The sequence below is a fragment of the Pezoporus flaviventris genome, unplaced genomic scaffold (assembly GCF_033815535.1).
Source record: "Pezoporus flaviventris isolate CSIRO_AGI_PZ_B2104156 unplaced genomic scaffold, CSIRO_AGI_Pfla_v1 ptg000006l, whole genome shotgun sequence".
NCBI classification, from domain to species: Eukaryota; Metazoa; Chordata; class Aves; order Psittaciformes; family Psittacidae; genus Pezoporus; species Pezoporus flaviventris.
The window spans coordinates 12,033,471-12,056,789 of NW_026892554.1; the positions used below are offsets into that span (position 1 = coordinate 12,033,471).

Below are 23,319 nucleotides of genomic sequence, written 5' to 3' on the forward strand. Positions count from 1 at the left end.
TTGAGTGACTCCTCCACCATCACACTGGCATATTTAAAAACATGCAAGAGTAGTTTGATCAACAGTAGAACAAAAGCTTTAATGCTTGAGTACCTCTATTTGTCTTCCCACTGCACATCAGAAACCAGCAAGATGGCATGGGCTTCTTCTTTTTTAATTATTTACTCCAATTTAAACATTTTCAGTCTGATGCACCTGAACCGTGATCAGTAAGGGGAGTTCTGTAAGCAAAACACCACAGAGTACATGCTTTTTTTATGATCTAAAATTACGCTATTCCCAATCTGCATGACATTTTATAAGCAACTATATATGCACTGTGATATTCTAAATACAGCACATCTTCCCTCTCTATAATAAAGAGTTGCATATTTTCATTACAATTACCTGGGATAAGAATGGAAATGTGTAGGGAATTAATGGGTTTGTTCAGTCACAGTCATAAGTTTGGGCATTTTCAAAGGCTTGTTCTGCTTGCGCAGCCATGCTATTAAATTATCTTTCATTATTAGTATAGCTGCTATTAGTAGCTCTGCTTAGCAAAATACTTCTTTTAATTTGCACCTAATGTGAAAAATTGACAAATGTTTAGACAATATCAACCAGTTCATTTTGTCCCTTGGTAGTAGACCAAAGATCACACATGTGATGACTGACAGTAGGAGCATGAGGACAACTGATAGACAGGAGAGAGGCATAAGATTAAGCTACCTCTTGATTAAAAAAATCCCACATATACATATATATAAAATTATATAGAATTACTAGGATTTCCATTCTAATAATTCAAGAATTTATATTTTTCACTGTGCAGTTGTATTTTAACTTAACTTTAATTTTCATCAATAAACAAAAATGCAAGTTACACAATTCCACCAGTCTAGAATCAATACAATGCACTAATGGGGCCAAGGCAAACGAAAAAAGAAAGGAAAAACTTCTCTAGAAAACAGAGGAAAGAAAAGTATCAGAGAACTCTATCAATTGTCGTAACACTAAGACTGGATCACCATCAGCTCCAAATTCAGTACTGCTTGTTGGGTATAGGCTTTTTTCCCTAGAAACTATTTTTCTCCCTTTCCAGCACCCCAGAGATTCAGTGTGAAAAATGACTCAACTGAAGTAATTTTTCCACTCTCCTTACAGGTAAGATCTCAACTCTGATTTTTATTGTCTATGCTATCCTATCCTATAGAATGGAATTTATTTAGCAAATACAATCAAAGTGATTTATGGCATGTAAACTATTGTTTCAATGAAGATCTAAAGTTTTCTCACATTTGCTGAACTGGTCTTTAGAATAGGACACATTTGGTCATAGATTTCTGACAGTATCTGGATGTTTAAGAGTTACTGTGAGAACAAGGAGGAGACACAAATACTGAGACTTGCCAGTGCCTCTCTCCTTCCTTAAGTGGATGGCAAATTCCTTATAATGGCAGAATTATGCTCCTGCATGCACACTTGTTTCCTTCCCTCCTCCCCCACCACGGGTTTTCTGTGGTTTTATAGGGTTGTCTAAGATACAGGCAATCTTTTCTGAGACAAAGAGATGATTTCTCACAGTCACAGAGAGATATAATTAGGTTTACCCGGGATAGATTCTGCTATCTTATTCCACATACACCAGAAGTCAGTAAGTAGATGAGACCTCAAAATGATTTATCACCTGAAAGAAAGCTGATGGTTGAGCATTGCTGTACGTGATGTTGAAGAGAGAGAAGCAATGTGGACATGAAGTTCTTCCAGTATGAGCAGTTTTTCACTTGTCAAAAATCAATTTTATGTGCCATCCCAGTTTCTGCTCATCTGGCTTTGTTATCTCCTTTTAAAGGTTACCAAGCCTCAAAACTACAGATCACAATAGACATGTCAGTGGGACTGTATCTGTTTACGCAAATAAAGACTTTTTGCTGTCATCAGGTATTACTTAAGTGTTTACTGTCTAATTTCCTCCCAAAGGAGGACAAGAAGCATGTAGTAGTCTAGATGGTATGCAGTGCTTTGCACAGATCACCACTGACCTCATAATACACCTGTAACCTCTTTGTATTCAGCTCCCTTCCTCTATAAATGTGCTTCCTTACTAGCTTGTACTGAATGCAATCTCTATGCAGAGGAGTTAGAACTGTGTTACACAGCACACTTGCTTTCAGCAAACGTTGAAAGGCACCTATTGATTGCATGCAAAGTGCATGACTACAGTTTCCATACTTTAGTCTAGGATCCAAATTCTTTTTATTAATTCTTTAGCAGATCAATCAGAAGTACTATGCAAGTCTGATTAAAAAAGTGTTCAAGACCTGCAAATCTAAAAATTATTACATTTCTAAGTGGTCCATGGCATTGCGTGTTGATTGTTGAATTTTCACCCTCAGTTACTAGAGCATGTGTGTTAGTTACATAGACCCAGCGCACCTCATAAGCCATTTCTGCAGTGAGTCAAGTAGTCATGAGAGAGGTCAGTTTGGTGCACTAAGTTAGAAGAACAGAATATTTATTCCCCTACTCCAAACATAACTCCTTTTTCCCCTTAAGACCTATTCTTGCCATATGGAAGAAGTATTATTTTGTGCTTTAAATAAGGCTTTCACCCTTTTCTCCATGAGACTGGTTTATGTATACATGCAAAATAATACACAGTTCAGACAGACTTAAAATATGGAAGATTCATAGTCAAAGGCTAAAAGCACTTCTGCATGTCTCCTACTTCAATAAATATTGCAATGAGAGGCTCAGAAAGCCTTTAGCATGTTATTCACAATTATTATTCAGATTTTTCCTGTTCTATGTACCTTTACACAAATAATATAAAGAAACTGCTGAATAACAGTACATCTGCCAAAATATAAAGATCCAACAGTTAGTAATTTTACATTTACAGCAGGAATAATGTATAGTACCTTGCATCTTAAAATCAATTTTAGAATGGGCAGCATCATGCCATACGAAGGATTTCTTACAAATTCTCATATCTCTTGGGAAGCATGTGGTGTTATTCATTGTACAGTTAAACAACAGCAGAACACTACAGGATGGATTGTGTAGGATGCTTTAGGATGCTTTTATCAACGTATTTGCAAAAATGCTCAGGAAATTCTTTCTCCTCTTACAGTTTCTCTTTTTTTTAATGCTTTAAAACCTCTTACTGCTCAAGCACTTAATCATATACAAGTTCCTCATAAGTTCCTTCAGCATCTGTAATATCATCAGGTGTGGGGTAAATGAATTAGAGCTTGCTGAAGAAAAGCAAATAGCTAGCACTGCAAGCTATGGCTAATTACATTCAATAAATTTTGGCCCTTTATGTTTTTTCTTCCTGAAAGAAATGTCCGATATGGAACAATTTTCACAGCGCTCAACCACTTTAAAGGATTAATTTGACACGCGTCAGTATATATGTTACAGTAGCCTTTTTGTAATTATTTGGAACTCACTTTGCACACAACAGCTACAAAAAAAGCATTTCTGGTTTACTGAAATATGAGTCTTAAGGTTTATATAAAACTGATTTGCTGCTTACCCTCTCAAAAGAGTGTCTGCAGCCACAGATTTGGATGGCTTTAATCAGGTCTCAGGTAGAGTCTGTAGTAAAATTCTGCCACTTATCTGGTTTCTGTCATCCTGAAAGACAAACTATTTTGAGTTTTACAAGCATTACTTCAGAAAGGTCTTAAACTACACCAAAGGACACTTTTGTTCTCAAAAGAAGGAAGGAAAAACAAAACAAAACAAAACAAAACTCCAACCCACCAGTAACTGGAGTCAGTGGGCAAAAGCACACAGATATTAATGATCACCAGCTTTAACGATCTAACTGGTTTCCTGGTTTAGTGTCCAGACTTTCAGGAAACATACTAAGAGGTCTTTCCCTTCCGCCCAGTGTGGTTATCAAGGCAAAAAAAGAGGCAGAGTGACATAATGAACTGCCTCTATAGAAGACATGGTAAGTTGCAATACAAACCAGTATAGCAAATTAATAAGCTCAAGCACAAGGCAGGGCACTCCAGAAGGAACAATACGGACTTTTCTTTGGGTGCAGCTGGACAATACAAGCAAGCTTTAACAAGTAGCTGTTATCAGTAAGGTTATTCAGCCCTCCTCTGGCATGACCTCTGCAGTTAACCCAGTTCAGAGATATGAACAAGGAAAAAAAAAACCCTCTTTTTTCTTTCCATGCACCAGTTTTCCATAAAGTCCTGGCAGAAGCTCACAATGCATCTATGAGCAGCAAGAAGCAGAGAAGACAGATTAAGAGAATTCCTTGTGACAGCTGCTAGGCAGTACACCAGTTTACCTGCTGTAGTTCACTGGACAGACTTGTCAGTGACACCACCAGGGTCTAAGAGTCTGGAATCAAGGATTAGCTCCCTCCTTCTGCACTGAGTTAAGTGCTTTTGGGTCCTCACTCAATTCAGAAGAGGGGGCAAGGAAGATCTGAAAGGCAGCACAGCTTGCTACAGCTATGTTTTAAACCCATTTTTAAAGGAGGTCCTGCACCATATAATAGAACAATCTCCTGCATAGTCTTGCTTTGCTTCAATCTGAACTGCAAACACGCAGGGAAAAAGTATTAGTACACAGAGAAATAGAGTAAACATTGAAAATACAATAATGCAATTACAAGAGTCAACACTAGAAAACATTAAGGAGGTCCAGGGATGGGCAATGAAAATGATCAGAGGCATGGAAGAAGGCTTCAGAAACTAGGAATATTTCATTTCCGTAAGACATGAACACACAAGATTTGACAAAATAAAGCTATGCAGAAGAATAAATTGTACAGAGAAGCCAAGTCAGACATTTCTCACAGGGTAAAGAGATACCACAAAACTGGGAAGCAAAAATGCAAAATTGAGCAAAGACTGTGTTTTTACACAGTGCATGACTACCTTGGGGAGATTGCTACAGGAAAAACTTAAAGCCAGGAGCTTAGTTGGACAGACAGGATTGCATATAAATCCTTACACTTCAGTCAGCTGTTTACTGACAGGGGTAAGGAATGCATTCTGTTCCATTTTAATTATTTTTGATTAGCCATCTATTACAAGATATTGCAAATTTTTAGGCATTTGTTATTAGATTTGATGTGAAAATTTCTGTCTTGCATTCTTCACACTAAGCAGAGTCACAGTATTGCAGGTTATTTTTCTTTTGGTGTTTTTAAATCATGTTTACGAAATGCTGGAGCACTGGAGTACAAAAGCAGGATGAGAAATAACTGAATTCATAGGATCACGCATAGCTTGTAACAGACATTTTCAAGCCAGTTCCAGGAGGGACCCCCTTCCCCAGCCTCCTTTGCCTACCTCAAAACACGATTACTCAATCCTAAGGAAAAAAAAAAATGATTTTTTTTTAGCAGTAAAAGCCACAATGTCAGAAACAACACTACATGGAATAAACCAAAGGCTTTGCCCATATTTTATGTTCACATGCAAATAACCAAGTGAAAGAAATATTCCAAACAGCTCTAGAAAACAGACCATACCCCACAATAAAGATGACGAGATTAAGATCCTAGCGGTCCTAAGAGAAAAGGCCCTTCCCAAGTCCGTATCTTGCAAGATATAATTCCATAAGAAAGTGAATGTGTAATAAGTGAATACATTATTGCCTCCTCCTTATTGTGAAATCTCATAATACAGCATTCCTTTTCCATGTCAATTTGCAGTCATCATTTCCAGGCTATGCAAGTACTCTATGCCATTGTTCTCCAGTTTATCTCTGTACAGAGACTTATCGAAACATGGTGGGATGTGTATGGACTTTGTTTGTTTTTTTCTTTTTTTCCCCCTCCCCAGAATAAAATCAAGATAAAAAAACCTAAACTAATTTTTGCACAGAAATCATCACAACTAATTCTTGTAATGGTTATTCCCATCTGTCCACATTCCAGGGCAAGATGAGCTTTTACCCAGCAAAGATGAGAAACAACAAACCTGTGTAGATTTCCTTTCTGACAGAGTATAATTATAAAATCATTACAGTCAAGGGAAAGAAGTCATTCACTAATATTTCTTTAGAGGTAACATCTTGTGTGCCCAGAAAAGAACTACACTTTCTTACTAAAATTTTAATAAGCCCCTGGGTTTTCTCTGAAATATTTAAGAATAGCTGGTAAGAAAACAATTGAGAAAAAACAGATGTTAAAACCTATCAATATATACACTTGCGTGTTTTAAAATAAAAGCATCTTGTACTAACTGTGATTGCAATATTACACGAAGAAAGAAACAAGGAGTCTGCTCCTACTTTGTTTGCTCCTCCTGTGCTCTGTAATAATGTTCTGTTTAACTAGATGTTCCGTACTGGAAAGCATGAAGCACTATTAAAAGAAAAAAAAAAGTCATTCATGCAATTTGTTTTCCATCTTTCTTAGAAAAAAAATTGGCTTGCACTGCAGTATGGTTTTCACGACTCCAGCTGTTGTTCCAGGCACAAATTATTTCTGGCTTTACTTAGAATAAATTATGGATAGCATGTATAAGAAAAGTTACTTGGACTACTGACTACAATTGTGTATATACTTTGAAGTTTTGCTAGTTTCGGTAGCTATGATCATGTCACATGCTAGACTTGACGTGAATGAAGCCAACATCTTCAGAACACAGGATGTAAACACCATTTTCCTTACTAGCTACCATTAAGGTTAAACTTCTGTTAAAATCCCCTCTAAATTGAGGAGCAGCTCCTTGGGGATTTTATTTATTTATTTCATAACAGTAATGAGATGCCCTGGGTAATGAATTCATGAAAGATTACTGTACCACTCAAGTAGTTAAAGCAACACACCCTTCAGCTCATTCCAAACAATACCACTGACATCAGGAGTATATTTCAAAGGGATTAATGCCTGTTGTGCCTTATTGTTTAACTATATATTGACTACAGAGAACATAAATACATAATATAATACTGGAATGCTCAGAATTTCGTTTTGATCATAGAGCTCAATGAGTAACTACCACTTCCAGAATGCTGCTATTTACAATTTATTGAATCTAGTTCAATAGTCACAGTACCTGACTACCACGACTCAAAATAAAAGATGCTAACTGCACATCTACAGCACAGTCTTTGAGGTGGCAGATAGGTTCCTTATTTCTAGTCTGCTGCAAGAGAGAATTTGAATCTCAGTTCTCCCAATCCCTGAATTTTTGTCTGTGATAAAAGCAGAAGGATCACAGGAACACACAGGTACCAGTCTGGATGTGCGAAGGCACTCTAAAACCAAAGCAAAACCACTGCTAGCAGTGCAGCTTCCCTGCCACATGTACCCCTCATCAAAGGCTCTGCCCCATTACAGCATTGCACTGAAGCAGCTACAGTCTTAACTCCACAATGGCACCCATTAGATGAAAACAGTCATTTTCTAACCAGAGTACTGAAAATCTCCCTGAATCTAGTGATGTCAATTTGACACTAGTTATCTTACAAGCAGAAAGTTCAGTAGCTCAATATATACCAAGTTTAATATGAATTATTACCTAGAGCTTTGTAAGTGATCATTTAAAAAACAAAGCCCCCACCTCACTTGTACAATTGCAATTTGCGTAGAGGTTTTACTACAAGGAATTTTTACAGCTATTTAAACTGATACAAAAGCAAATGTAGCTTAAATCTCATTTTTATTACTTCCACTATAAAATTACCCCAGGTAATTTCTTAAACACATACAAATATACTATAAAATTGATTAAGTCATCTTTATCCAATTTATTTCATTTTACAACAGAGGGTTAAGGAGAAATGTAGATACCTAAACATAGACATTTAGTGCTATTTCAGATGCCTAAGGGCATCCCGCCATGGCTTTCAACTGCTGCTAAAGAAGGCATTAAGTCATCTGTCACACCTGCTAGCCCTGACAGATGTCTCAGGTACCCAAAGCATCTAAAATGGCATTAGATGTCTATGTTTAGGCTTCTGAATCTTTTCCTTGGAGCCTAGAGAAAGTGCAAATGAGGAGGAGAATTGGTGTCCTGGAGTCTGTCATTTATCTCAAACACAGGCACTACAGAAGCAGCAGAAGTATGAAATCTTTACATTGTCTCACTAATGTATGTTTCCACTCCGTTCCCAGAAGATCAATCTGTGGCAAAATATACAGGATGCTGTGCGTTATTATAAACAAAACCTATTGCAATGAGGAAAGCTGGTACAGATTTTTTTTTTGAGGGTAAATATCATCTCACTTCCAAAAAGATCAAACTGGATTTACATGAGACAGAAGGATGAAATGCCCTCCTTCAACCACAATTCAAGTGGAATCAGTCTCTTGTTCATTCTGCTTGCAATTTTTTTGTGGCACAGAATGGAGAAAAAATAAAGATTTTTTTTTCTCCTGCATTTCTTAAATATTGGTGCTCTCTGCAATATAACACCTCACTGACACTTCTATCTGGACAATCCATAAAGAAGAATCAAAACCAAGGTCATGGCAAAAACTCTGCAACTGCACTGTCCTAAATGTACTTTCATCTCAGACAGTTGAAATCAATCAATTAGCTCATGATATTGTAGTAAATAATCTTGTTGCTATACACAAAGGCATATGAAGGGGCTTTTTATAACATACTATTTATTCTTTCTGGGTTCCTACTTTGAAACTTACTTTGTGGGCAGTTTAATATTCAGACCTGAATAGTCTTTTAGGTGTTGTTCTAAACAAAGCCACATAATGTAGAAACAAATTGTCTGGAAATAAATTAGGAAGCTTTCCTCTGAACACATGGGGTAAAAAAGGAATTTTTAGGCATATGCAGGAAAGACCACCTTCACTAGAGATTGTGCAACAGCCTTTTAGACTGCCTTCTCCCTCCAATTCCTTCCTCTGTTCTCTGCCCCACAGCACTGATCTGGTCAATTGTAGCAATTACTACTACAGCACCTCATTGCACTTAGCTTTTGATCTGTACGTCAAGGGATTTCCATGTCATTTTCTAAGCTAGTCTTAAACCATTATTAAAAATACAGAACCACAAAAAGGCTTTTGAAAGTCTCCAGTTAACCATAGCTTCTATGGCTTTATTTCAAAGTCTTAAAACTGTGCCTCTTTCACATGCTTACTTCCGTAGCCATATATTACGGTATTTTGCCATGGGTGTTCTTAGTAGCTACGACATCTTTTGACAAAATAAAAGCTATCATGGTTTTATACCAGTCATAGAAAACAGCTAAAGGAATTCTGCGGAAAGGAAAATGTTTTTAAATGACAACAGAAATGATTGCTTACCTCAAACACTTTCTTGGCCACATGAATTTTCTCCAAGACAGTACAATAAATTGTATTCCAAATTGTTTACGTACAATTGACTTTAAGCTACAAAGTTTGGCAAGCAGTTAATTAAGCTCTGTAATGAAAGACTTAAAAGAATTCATTCAGTCCCTGAATCCCAACAAGTAAGTGTACAGCTCCATTTTCCTTTTTTTGGTTTTACAGTTATTTCCAGGTATAAAAATATTTGGTATAGTACCAATATCACTTTAAGAACTTGGCCTGTACACTTACTACTACAAATAGCCAGTAACTTATTTCAAAGAAATAAATTAATTTACATTTAACAACTAGAGGAAAACAGAAGGTGTTTGTTATGGAAGGGCAAATCCCAAGTTACTGGGAAATGTCCCATGGTTAAAAGTTATTTTGGACCTAACCCTCAGTCTTAACTACGAAGATGCAGTTAAGCCAACCCAAGGGAGAATATGAAAAAGCCACCGAGAACCACCAGCTCGGCTCTACTTCTACCGCCACTTTCCATGCCATGAAAGGAAGTGATCAGTCTCTTTATTTGCAAAGGTACTATGTTTCAAAAGCAGGAAGGGAAAAAAAACAATAATGTGCATGGAAAAGAGGAAAAAACAGAAAAGAATTTGTTTTTACATTAATCAAACTTGGATGACTGCAAGGGCATCAGCTAGCTAGGATCATCACCATCTGTTGTGATACACCACTCTCCTTCGCAAGGCAGACAAGAAAAACTGAAGTTCTTCATGTCCATGCCATGGCATGAAACCAGTAGGCTAAAAGAATACCCAGAAAAACCAACCAACCCTGGTTACTTAGAACATAAGACTTCAAAATGCCTCTAAGCAATTTCCCTAATTATTGTCTACATAATCACATGCTCCATTGTTAAAGATGGAGGGAAAACACACTTTTCCCTTTAGACCACCTGCTGGAACTTAACTAAGCTGATTATTGTTATTTTGTGTATATTGCAGCAGGAACTAAGATGAAAGATGCATATAATCCTTTAAGGCTGATAATCTGTCTAATAGTCATTTCATGGCTTATTTGAAACAAGCTGATGTTAGCACAACAAATAAAACCTCTTGCGTTCTGCATAAAGAGCAACAACAAAGATAGAAGAAGCCTTCAAGCTAAATTAGGATTTTCCTTTTCTCCTTTGGACCTGTTCCTTCACCATGATTCTGTGTACAAGATGCTGACACACTGTGGCTTTTTTCTTTTTCTGTAAGTTGCTTATGAACCACAAAAAAATACCCAATAACTAAAGAAAAACATGGAAGACCCTTAGTCTGAAGTTCAATAACACAGCTCTGAGCACGAACACACACAACAGCTGATCAGCTTTTCAAGTGACAGTATTAGAAATACTTCATTTCTTTGTGGGAATGCCGAGTTAATGCAACCAGGGCCTGTGATCAAGATGGTCCAATGACTTTCCTCTGCTTATTTTAGCCATATACAAGTCCCTCATCTAGACTGACAAACTCAGAAATACGAGATATAAAATAAAGCTGTGGTTCCTTTTATTACAAGTAGAATATTTCTACTACCTCCCCCACAGAGTTTCCAAAATGTTCAGCAAAATGACTTTGCCCTATCCATTTCTACTTTCCACAAACCTTTAACATGTACAAGACAATTACAGTCAGGAATAGAAACAAGCTCAAATTCTCTAAACTAAAAACTGAGAGATTTCTGTCGGGGTGGTTTTTTGGCTTGCTTTCATTTGTTTGGTGGGTTTGGTGGGTGTTGGGTTTTTGCTTGGTTTGTTTTTGAAAGAATCAACACTGAATTTGCCACTGAAAAGCAATTCAGACTTTCAGCCTACCAGACCTGCTGCAATCATGGCATTAAGTTCACAGTTTTCCAGGTGACAGAAATCCTGGTTAAAACTACCTCTGCTTTCGAACAGCACCTGAACAACACAGGAGTGTTTGATCAGCCTGGGGCAGACCCCATAGCCCACGGGACAGAGCATGAGAAATCAAAGTGGTCTTTAAAAGACAAGTAATTGAGCAGCAATTCCCAGAACATCTGAAGCTTCCAAAATGGGTAGCACGATACTGACTTGAGAAAACTGCTAACATAAGCTGATCTCCATCCACTTAAGGCTCCTAAATCAAAATCACCACTTTAAATGTCAGAACAAAACTTGAAACCACCAAAGGAAGATTAAGAAGTGACAGAAACACTGAACATTCAAGTGACATAATTTTGCAAGTTTTCCACGCAGATTTTCACTTCTTTTTTTGCATATCTTTCAGCAGTGAAGGCTTAGAAGGTGCATTCACACTGCTCAGATCATACGCACACACTAAAGAGCACTACACGGCCACTTTAACAGCGACCTCACAGTGTACATATGAATGGAGGGTAGAGCTCTCCATAAAAGTGAAGGTATACCAGTTCACTTTCATCATCCATGTTTCCCCTAGACCTATGAAAATGACCTCCAATACATGTAAATTAAACGTCAACCCCATTCAACACATACTGAGCTAGATATCAGTATTCATTTACATGAATAATTCATAGTAAAAGACACAGATTTTGAAAATCTTATTTCCACGTAATGATTTAAATTCTATGCTAGACACCAAGTTTACATAAAAACACACTGTTTAGTAAGTAACTTGTATCACCAGCATTGTAAATTTTCATAGTTTTCTGGAATTTTCCAAGGCAAGAAGCAGCTGATCAGCTTTACCATTACATTTTATACTCTTTGTAAGGGTGATAGAATCAGGACCTATCTATACTGAGATTCCGATTCTCACAACACTGATCTCATGTAATAGAACATTTTGCTGCAAATAACATGTATAACTTCAGGTTTGGTTGTTGTTCGGGGGGGGCGTAGAGGGGCGTTATTGGTTTTTCTACATCAAGAGGAGAATATTAAATAGGAAAACTGTAATGAATTACAAACCAGACAGCAGAGGGAAGGAAATGAAATGAACCATTACAGATTTTACACTCCTTTATTAAACTTTTTTCTTTTATTTCAGGGGATATAAAATTCACAACAGCTGTTTTATGCGACACAGGAAGCTGCCTTTAAGCAGTATATATTTTTTTATTGCCTAGCCAAGTCTTCCAGCTTTCAGGCTGACTCTTCATACCACCAAAGGCCTGAGATTGATGACAATGAAGTGACAGAGGTAAGTTAGTAGTGGCAACCCGAGGTGTATGTTTTAAACCAGGACAGACACAGTTAAGAGGAAGGCTTCGTGGTAAAGAAAAATAATGTGCATAATTCAGCAGCTATGCCGTTCCACACACATATTAACAACATATAATTAACAAGCCTTCAGCTCATTAGCAGGCTGTATAAAATACATATAATATGCTGTGCAAAACTGATTGAGAATAAAAAGCTTCTCATGCATTAATCTCATGCATTAAAATACGTGATTTAAATTGTTTTGGAAGAGTGGTATCAGTAGCATTTAAGGGTATAACTCCCTGACCAATTCATGGCTCTATCTCCTTCAGACTTACACTTTCACCCTCATGGTTTTCACAGATGCCTTGCCATGCTAATTCTAGCGTAACACATTTGATCAGTGATTGCTGAGATTTTGCTACAACCCTGAGAGGTGAACAGGACCAAGGGAGTACAAACGACTGCATCAGACAGCTCTGTGTAAGCACCAATTCCCCAAAGAAAGGATGCACACAGCTCTCGTCGCATGCATATTTCAGTATCAATGCAGTAAGGGTATTTTTGAGGGACAATACACTTAGCACACATTAGCATCATTTTTTTACTTTTCTATACATTAATTAGTACACTGCACAATTTCATTGTTCGTTCTTCAGGCATATGATAAAGGGCAGTGCATTAATTCACCTGGTAACACCAGCACTTGAATGAGACCTTGAAACTATTTAAGTGTGTCTCAGGGGACAACACAGTTACTCCTGAGCTGTAGTGACACCTCCTGGCAACAGACCGAGAAGGTCTTTTTCCACATAAGAGAATTTGTTTCTCCCAACAATTCTTGGGGGTTTCAGCGGAAAGGCAACAATCATGGTGCTCCCTCTAGCCTGGCTTCGCAAGCGCACTGCCCAGAATACCAAACAGACGCTTCTGATCTATAAGCACTACTGACATTTTAGAAATCGAGAGGCTGAGATACAGCAATATCAGCCTCTAAGATCTCCAGATTCACTGTACCACACACTGGCCTTTCTCGAGTGGTAGGAAAAATAGCTGCAAAAGCTGATCAACTAGCAGCTTAATTCATACCATGAATCTTGCAAAGTGTTTTCTCACTTCTCTGTGAAACCCTATCTGTTTGCTAAGGGTTTATATCTTTGCCCTTCACAGATTGCATGCAAATATTGTAAGCATGATTTTGGTAAGAAGAATATAAGTTAGCATAGAAGAAACAATAGCTTAAGACTACGTATAATGCAAACATAATAACATTTAGGAAAAGCATTTCTCCATGCTTCAGTGTAGGTAACAAAGTCAGTGTAAGTTGTAAAAAGCCAGCAATGACAACTGTTCCATGCATTCTGAAACACATGAAATATCAGAGTAGTAGAAGTGAAAGAAATGATTTTTGATCTTATTGCAATTTTGAACAGTGGATTTAGAGGCAGAGGGACACCCATTGACTACAGCAAGCACCCCCCATTTAAAAGTGTCCTGCAGAACTGACATTTCAAATCTTTATATTCAGGTGAAAGTCAGACCCAGGTGCATTTGATACTTTACATTTAGCTTGCTGAATTAAAACAAACAAATGTTAAATGTTTTACACAGCAATCTGTTTCCCACCCCACCACAATATAATCACTACCCAGCATTTTGAAGGACTTGATTGCTCTCATTACAACATTTCTGTTACATCTTTTGTGCTGCCTTTATACAGTACCATTTTCTTTATACTTGCAAAAGAATAAAAAGCTGAATTTTCGCCTGTTTTCTTTTGTATCTTGCTCTTCTCCCCCACCCCAACTCTTCAGAGAGGTAATTATGACATTTTTAAGTACTTTGCATATGCTGCAAGGCAATCAAGAAAATTCATTTGACAAACTGGATTATAGACTGTCTGCCAGAAAGCAAAGTGGTAACAACATTCCTGACAATTTCTCAACGAGTATGTCTGTTAGATGCTCGCAGCACACTGAAATAATGCATGGGTAAGAAGAGTTTGAATGTTACAGTTTAAATAAAGCAAAAAGCCCCATGAAAATTCTGTATTTCCTCATCACATACAAAATTAAATTGTAGAACTTTTTTTCTTTCCCTTAAACAGTTGATAGCCTAACAAAGTAAATCCCCATTTGGCAATTAACTGCTATCTCCATACTCACAGATAATGAGCTGAGCCATGCATGTGAACATTTCTACAGGGCAAAATGGTTACAGAACAGTGTCACTTCTCAGATTGCAGTGCTTTAACTGTATTTTATCTTCACTTCATCTTATTTTCAAGCAGATACATACCAACATAGACACCAATCTCTTACTCTCTACATCTATCCATCAACATATATGTCTGTTTCAATTGTGAGTAACACAGTCATCTTAAGTTGTATTGCTACTGAAATCTCCAATGCCAACTTTATCACGTATTTCCTCCCTCCCACCCATACACTTGCAGACATGCCAGCTGTATTCCCACAGATGTAATGGCTTTTCAGTGTGTAGCTCCATCCTCCAAAGCACTCACAGCTATACTGTGTACAGCGGTATTTTGTGGGAATTCTTGAACTACTCTGTATGCAGGAGACCTCGTAGCAGAGCACTCTGCTTGCGTTAATTCACGTTGTTTTTCTTACTTAACTGGCTTTCATTTCAGCACAGTACTGCACAGTGCAAGCACAGGCACATCCCAGCAGGCCTGGGATCTGCACACACACAAATATTCTGGACTACCAGTTCAGAGTCAAAGGTGGGATGGGAGCTGTTTGCCTACCTAAGGCTGCCCAACATGTCCTGGTATAGGATGCTGTTACAAGTAGGGGTAGGTGCAGTTTTGCACAAATGTCATTATGCTTACATTTTACATGGGGGAAAAAAAATGTTTTCTTACAGTTTTTCAATAAATGCTTCATTAGAATTACATAGTTTGCTGTATGTATACTTTGTGAGAAAATGGGAATGCCTTAACATGGACAAGCCCATGTTTTCCTGAGAAAGTCCAAAGGCTCTCCTGCACTGGTAGAAAGACTTCGCATTTGATCAAAACATTTCTATTGTGTCCTAATGACAGTCTTCACATGGAAGAAGAGAAGCTCATCTACCTTATAAGTGTGTGGAATTCTCTGTAGGGGTTTAGAGTTTAACAGCTGTGTTCTCTGGAACTTCAGCACGTGTTCAACATATTTTATCTTACATGTGCAGGGACCTGGCAAAACTCCCCCCAGATTCTTCTTTTTATTATTTGGTGGAGTCAGCACAGCTTTGGCTACCAAGGCAACCAGCAGGTAAAGCTTCTCTCCTCACAACCTCAAGCAATTTGGAGAAAGAATGAGGTTTTGTCATTTTTCAAATGGGAAAAATAGTTGACTCACTACCAGAATAGAATAGGAGTAAGGAAACTACAGAGCAGACATGTGAGATTGTGTGGTAAGTGAAAATGAGAGGAATAAAGAAAAAACCAAGATCAGTAAACCTGTATAGGAAGGGGAAGAGGAAGAGGGCTGTTAAATCAGTGAGTGGGCAAGATGTCTGGAGAAGCAGCCTGGGAATGGAAAACAAAACTGGATGAAGGTAAGCAGTGGCAAAGAGAAACAAGAAACCAGGTCCGACTAATGTGGGGCACTAGAGCAAAGAGATGTCCAGTTATCAAGATGTGAATTTAGATGAATGAATTAGGATACTCTTCCAGACCTGAGTAAGATCCAAGATTGCTAGGGAAAATGACAGAATAATGGTAGATCTGGCAAAGTATGCATCATGTTCTCCATTAACATAGTTCAAGCAGAACCAGCTACTTTCCTTAACACTTCATTAGTTCAGGTGCCTGATGAAACAAAGGTTCAAACACTGCTCACAGACCATGGAAGCAGACACAATGCTTTTACATCTTAGCAGCATAGGATGTATTAACACACAAAGCAACATAAAAGCAGTGTTTTTAAAAAATAAATAAATACTGTGGTGCTGTGCATTTACAATGTGGGAGTAACAAGCCTGCTGGTATTTTCAGCCCGATTAATCTTGTCTAAATGTAATGAAGACTTAGACAGCAACTTACTGGGGAGGAAGAAAGTTTATATACAATCCCCAACTCTTTTTTTGTAGTAAAAGCTGAGAGGTTTGCAGTGAACGAGACAGAAGAGTGAAAGAAGATTTCACTGATAAATGCAATTGTAAGCTGCTCCAGAGAACTGAATTCTATTCCTGTCTCTACAATAGAAATGCAAAAACAGCCTTAATAGATATGACTAACAATTGCATGCTCCTTATTTCTTCAGTGACCAGCATGACAGCCCAGGATCCAACCTGCAGAAGCTTTAATAGTTATATCATAGAATCATAGAATAGTTAGGGTTGGAAAGGACCTTAAGATCATCAAGTTCCAAGCTTCCTACCATGGGCAGGGACACGTCACACTAAACCATGGCACCCAAGACTCCATCCAACCTGGCCTTGAACACTGCCAGAGATGGAGCATTTACCACTTCTTTGGGCAACCCATTCCAGTGCCTCACCACCCTCACAGTAAAAAACTTCCTTATATCTCACCTAAACTTCCCCTGCCTAAGTTTGAACCTGTTACCCCTTCTCCTACCACTAAAGTTCCTAATGAAGAGTGCCTCTCCAGGATCCCTGTAGGCCCCCTTCAGATAGCGGAAAGCTGGCTATGTGATCTGCGCATTGCCTCATCTAAGGCAGCTTACTGTTCTGTCTTCAGAAGGTTTGCCCTTCCATCATGCTTTACTGTGTTGCTCTGAAGCTGGTTGAAGTTACTTATGATCATATCTGCTACAAGGTATCAACAGGACCCAAGTGGCACTGCTACTCTGAAAAAAAAAAAAAAAAAAAAAAAAAATCATTAGAAAGCTGTGAAGCGCACTAAGAAAATAGATTTTACTATTAAAACCTCTGATCTCATAGCTGGGTCACATTAATCAGTAAATGGGGAAAGGACATGCAGAATAGGATGGATATTGGATAACGCAAAGATCTCTCGATCTGGACACTTCAAAGATTAATTTTTTCTTTTAAATGTCATGATGCAATTGTGCAACCTAATTGGAGACTGTCTAAAAAACCTAAGTTCTAGTTCAGGAAAATTTTAGATACTTGGCTTCATGACCATATCTTGGATTTTTCACTTCCTATGTATGAAACAGAGCAACTTAATGACTTCATTAGACTTTGCACTGTAAACCCACATTCTCATGCTAATTGTGTTTGTGCATTTTCTCATTTATAGCTGAAATGTCCCATCTTGATCTTTTGCTTTGTGAAATGCTTGGTTTCCTTCCTTCTGAAGGTGATTTTTCTTTTTAATTTTACAGCCTTAGACAGGTTCATTCACCTGTTCTTTCAATTATGGGGAAGTGAAAAAAGTAATACTTGCTTGAAATGGCAAAGTATAAGTGGGTCTCCCTCACTTCAACCCCAATTTGAAAATGCTGAACTTCATGATCTGACATTTTCAGGTTGACTATACCTGACTCGGTACTGGGCATTTCCATTAAATGGAAGAACTTGATCTCTTCCATGTCCCACAAACAAATGAGGTTAAAGCATTTTTAAAGTAGATTTTGTAAATTAGGCTAGTATTGGAATTACAATAATATTTCCCATGAAGGGCTAGCAAGAAGCTACCACCCATGAAGAAAGTGCAGGGCTAAACTACTCCTTTCTAGAGCAGCTGCAATGAAGCAGAATTCTGTAATCTCACAAAGAACCTTCTAATGCAGTTCGTAGAAAAATCCTAACTCTGAAGAAGGGAATAGATCTCAAGAGAGAATTCTGAACCTTGGAAGACTAGCAAAGGAAAGAGGCACAGGTCGTTGACTCAAGAAGACCGATTCTTTTTGATCTGGGAAAAAAAAAAAAAAAAAATCGAATTTATCAGTAGTTTGTCAGTTAACTTTTTAACCAAGAAAATTACAATCACATACTTCTCGGAGCAGACCATTGTGCCGATCATCTCTCTCACACACACAATGCATGCCCTTCAGCATCGATTCTGCTGGCTTTCAAAACCATGGACAGATCACCAATTTCCAGTGTAAAACTACTTGTAAGGATGAACTCCCTTCACAGCGCCAACTCCGTGTACAGTGTTAGAGGCATGAAAAAATTCAAGTTCAGAAACATAATACTAGACTTACAGATACATGCTACAGCTGGAGAAAGAAAATGTGTGCTGTCACATTGTCATGACTAGCTTTGAAGTGGGAGAAAAAGTTGTGGGTGTAAAGAGATCTCCGAGCTAGTGAGCAAACGAAGCAGTTGGAGTAAAAGGAATTGGGTTCTTTGGATAGACTAAGGGAGACAGAAGTGGTATATCAGTGGGAAAGGTAAGGATTAATGAATACAAAATACTTCTGAGAACTGAGGGAAGATGATCAAAACCAGAAGTGACAGAATAAAGAAAGGCAAAAGTTGACTTTGTAAAGGGAATTACAACCTAACAGAACAGACAGGGTGGATTCAGCGGAAGCTAACCTCACTGAAAAAGGTCAGAGAGACTGAAAGGTGAGCTCCCATTAGTGAACCAAAGTTAAGAATACATAATTGAAGCTGCTTAAAAATACTACTGCAAAACTGGTAGGAACTCCTCCTACTCTGGAATAAAGGACTCAAAAAACCTTTCTTCCAAGTGGAGATCTTTGCTACTTGAGCTAAAAGAACAGTCCCTTTGCTAACAGCATTGCAAGCACACGCTGTGTTTGCAGGCCTGCCATGGGAGCAGAATACACCAAGAAATACAATGGCTCTTCCTCGCCAAAGAAAGCTTGTCTTAAACATCTGAATTGCGTGATAAAGTCAAGTGATCTTCAGCTTACAATGGAAAAAAAAACAGCTGTTTTATACCACCAGAAAAAAAAAAAAAAGAAATCCCTAGTTCTTTTTTTAGAACATTTGTTTCTAGCCATGAAACATTACCAGGTACCAGCCTTTGAAAATACTGCATCTTTCTTTTCTTCTCTTTTGAATTGCAATTACATTTTGAAGAGTTGTCTGGTTTTCTGTACACCATTTACATTAGTTCACAATTAAATCATACATATCATCACCTAGTTTGAGACACAGACTTTTCTCCACTAAAACTTCACTCCCCATGTAATAGGCATCCTTACTGACTGCTTTCTTGCCCGGAAAAAAAAGAGATGAGCATTAAGCACTTCCTTGGAGGATCAACAATACTTGATTACTTCAGATCAAACCTAGGACTTGTTTTATGACCTGGAGTTCCTGCAGATGCACACTCTGATGCAATTTCCACATCAATTCCACCGCAATTCATTCAAGGACAATCACCTGGAGCATCAGGGATAACCAATGTTGTTGTAGTACGGTATGGGAAGTACAAGAAACCAACAGATAAACTGGTGTGTATACTCCAGCCCCTGTATTTTGTCATCTGTTATTAACATTGCCATTTATAAAACTGGTCTCTCGCATTTTGAACCCATTTGGGTTTGAGTTAATTTAAAAATACAGTGCCATAGCAATTAACTCACAAGATAAACACTTAAGAGACAGTATATAAAATAACTTAAAACCACCTGTAAATAGCAGCAGAGTTCAGTAGTAGACTCTCAGCACCTACCCTTGGTGAACAGCAGAGGATGTCAGCCTCTTCATCCACCCACCTCCCCCCAAGGAACTACCCAGCTTTTTCTGTACTGACCCAAGGCAACCTACAGTGCTGGTGGTCAACACAGACAGGAGGGATGAGCTCCATGTCACCTGTGTGCTGACCGTGACCACCAACTCTGCCATGCACCATGGGAAACAGATAGGAGGTAAAATGAAACTGAGTTCCAGAAACCCACATGTTTAAAAGAAATCAATTTCTGGAAAGCGACAGCGCACAATGCACAGTGCCAAGACCAGTCATGAACTGAGGCATTCAAGAGTTGTAAGTTGGCATAGGCCTGATCGTACAGCCCATTTCCACTGGCACAGAGAACAAAACAGCATTAGAAGAACAGTAACTGTGTTACAAATATCATGTTTGAGAAAGTTAGTTGTTAAAAATCTAGATAAAACCACACACCAAGAAATATTTATTTTTTTACATCTTGACATGTTAACATAAGCAATAATTATACAGGGTGTCCTTTAAATTAGCACATCGCTCTTTTTGACCTTTGTAAATTTCAGCTACTTTCTTTCTCAGCCACTCAGTAAGCCTGACTTTCCACAGCAGATTATATGCCCTTAAGACGTCCAAGACCTAACAAAGGCTGCTCCCAGCACCTCCTGCAGCTTTCCCACACTTCCCAAGAAATTCCATAACCTGAACACACTGACATATTTAAACATAAATTTCCAAGGTAGAAGCAGAGCAAAAAACCATTTGGAACTTGCAGAGAATTCATTTCAGAACAATAGCTTGGGTTTTTATTTCTGTTTTTTACAGTGAAACCATAATCGGAAAACATGCAAGTATGAGTATACAAATAACTCCCTCTTTTGGGGTACTGAGAAGTTTCAGCGATTGCTTGTAGTGTAATGAATGTTTGTAATTCATTAGATTCTGTTTAAAAATGCAAAGCACACCACGACATCAGTGATGCTCTCTTTATCTTAACAAAAAGACTATTACATTTAATGTTCTTCTGACAGAGCTAGCATGTTTCAAAATATGTATTTCTTCTCTACAGTATAATGTTTACAATTGTGTTATATCCAAATTTAAATTAACTGTATTAATGTCATATTTCAGGCAAGACTATGCTCCGCTAATTATCCCAAACAGCTTCAAAATCTTTGCAGTATATTCACTGCATTTGTGTCTTCTCCACAAACTTACTGATCTTGTTTATATAATTTTGCAAATGACAAGATGTGCAGGATAACGATGTAAATGAACTAAAAATTGTGTCATGGACAGATCCTTCATAGATTTGCAATTTGTAGCTGTCAATCTTCCTACAGCTGCTAGATAACAAAACAAGAGTTCTTTTCTTCATGCAGACGAGCAAATTCAATAAACATTGGTAAGGGTTCTTTTCCAAAAGAAAGAAATCTCTGGTTCTCCACTCTCTATTAAACCTTTCCTTATATACACAACTCCTTTTTTATTTTCTGAGGGCAGGAAAAAAACACAAACCATAGGAATCATGTGTATTTTAGCACCATATTTAACCAAATTTGAGTTATGTAAAAAAATGGGCTTGCTGATGACCAAACATTTTGATGAAGACTAAAAATATAAGAGGGGATAAGGGGGGGGGGGGGGGGGTGGGAAGAGAGAGAAGATGTACACACAACTTGCATCGTGTTGTTATTGGAGAACACACAACGGGAGTAGCCAAAATTATCGTTAAAGACAGCCAATGCATTTTTATTTCACGTTCTCAATCAAGACCTGCCTAAAATAGGCCAAGTTTCATTAACATTTGAAAGAGAACACCAACAAACAATAAAGGGATCAATACTGCATGAATCCTGTAAATTCAAAGTTGTGAAAGGAGCAAGGACACTGCCTACACTATTTTTATTTTCTTTTCCTTAAGATGAGAGCACAAACTGAACTGTAGTTACAAATGTTGTTAAGAATTGGATTAGGGGCCAGCATTCACAGTGATAAGAAAGAAAAGGAATTCAATAAATAGAAAATCATTATGGAAAGGGCAATAAAACCAGAAAATGAAAACAAACTGCTACTATAGCAGAGAGAGATTAAATAGGTAAATTGAGGATGGATAATGCAAATGTTCTATTCCTGCAAAAACCCTGTATTTAATTTTATGAATTGCTTCAAGATTTCTTCTTTCTTCAAAGAAATTATATTTCACTTTTCATAATCACAACACCAGTTCTGTATCATGGATTTTCCCTTTGAAATCAAACTCCACATTAGACAGGGGTGTTCACGGAACGTATTGCTCCCGGGAGCTAGCAAACTAAGCCTCAGCAGACTGATGCACTTAGCAAGTCCATCAAGGACCATCAAACAAAAAGCATTCGAGGCAGTCAGGTGTGCTGGGTCCGCTGAGATTAACACCCAGCACCACACGATGCACAGCAGCCGTTTAGGGTCAGCAGCTCTACCAGGTTTTACCGGGGAGATTTTAAATTGTTGTTGCCTTCCGCAGCTGAAGAAATACTCCTCTGTGGAAGGTGCGGCAAACAAAGTGACCAGGACACAGACTTGTAAAAAGAAAAGAGTGCTCGCAAGATCCTGTGTCACCTAGAGGCTGTCAGCACACATTTGCCCCATCTCCCTCCCTGATTTACCCTCTTCCGAATGCACATGCCTTCCGGTGGCAAAGGGGGCTCATGAATGCTGCAGAGACCTTTCACAGCATGCCCGTTTCTGCTGCGAGACAACCGAGGAGGGGATACCATTATTTAAAACAAATAAATAAATAAATATTCCGTCAGTGCGCCGAGCAGAAAGGGCTGAGCCTCCAGCGGGGAGAATAATTGGAAAGTAGGAACATCTGAGAGGAATTAGCAGCGAGCAGCACCGAGCTCCCGGCGCCCGAGGAGACACACTTACCGCCGCCAGAGCACCGCGGGAGCGCCCCACCTCAGCCCCACCGCGCCCCAGCCCCGGTGGTCCGCGAACAATGGGCGGGATGCGAGAGCCGCCCGGCGCCCCGGCAGCGCGCCGGGCAATGACACCGCGGGAGGGGGCGGCTGGAGCCAGCCCCGCGGCGCACGGAGGGACGAAGGACGGGCGGACTTACGGGGTCTGCGCAGGCCGCAAGGGAGCGGCTCCGGGCGCGGCTGGCGGCGCGGCCAACTCCGCGGCGCGGGTGCGGTGGAGCCCGGCTGGCGGCGGGGCCCGCCCCGCCTCACACCCCGCCCGCGGCCCCGCCCCGCACCTGCTCCCGCCCCTGCCCCGCGCGCACCATTGTCCGCCCGCGGCCCCGCCCGGCCCCGCGCACCTGCTCGCGCT

The 23,319-nt window shown here is 38.9% G+C and overlaps 1 protein-coding gene across 8 annotated transcripts in view; it reads right to left on the reverse strand.

Annotated features, from left to right (window-relative positions):
* Positions 1–23,207, reverse strand: part of SEMA6D (semaphorin 6D) — a 217,862-nt gene extending 194,655 nt beyond the window's left edge. For 4 of the 8 annotated variants that reach the window (XM_061446938.1, XM_061446936.1, XM_061446937.1 and 1 more), the window contains exon 1: positions 23,108–23,207. The gene's annotated coding sequence lies outside the window, so the exon portion shown is untranslated. The remainder of the gene's footprint in view (positions 1–23,107) is intronic. The other 4 variants (XM_061446942.1, XM_061446940.1, XM_061446941.1 and 1 more) reach the window with 1 other exon arrangement.
* Positions 23,208–23,319: the final 112 nt, after the last annotated feature.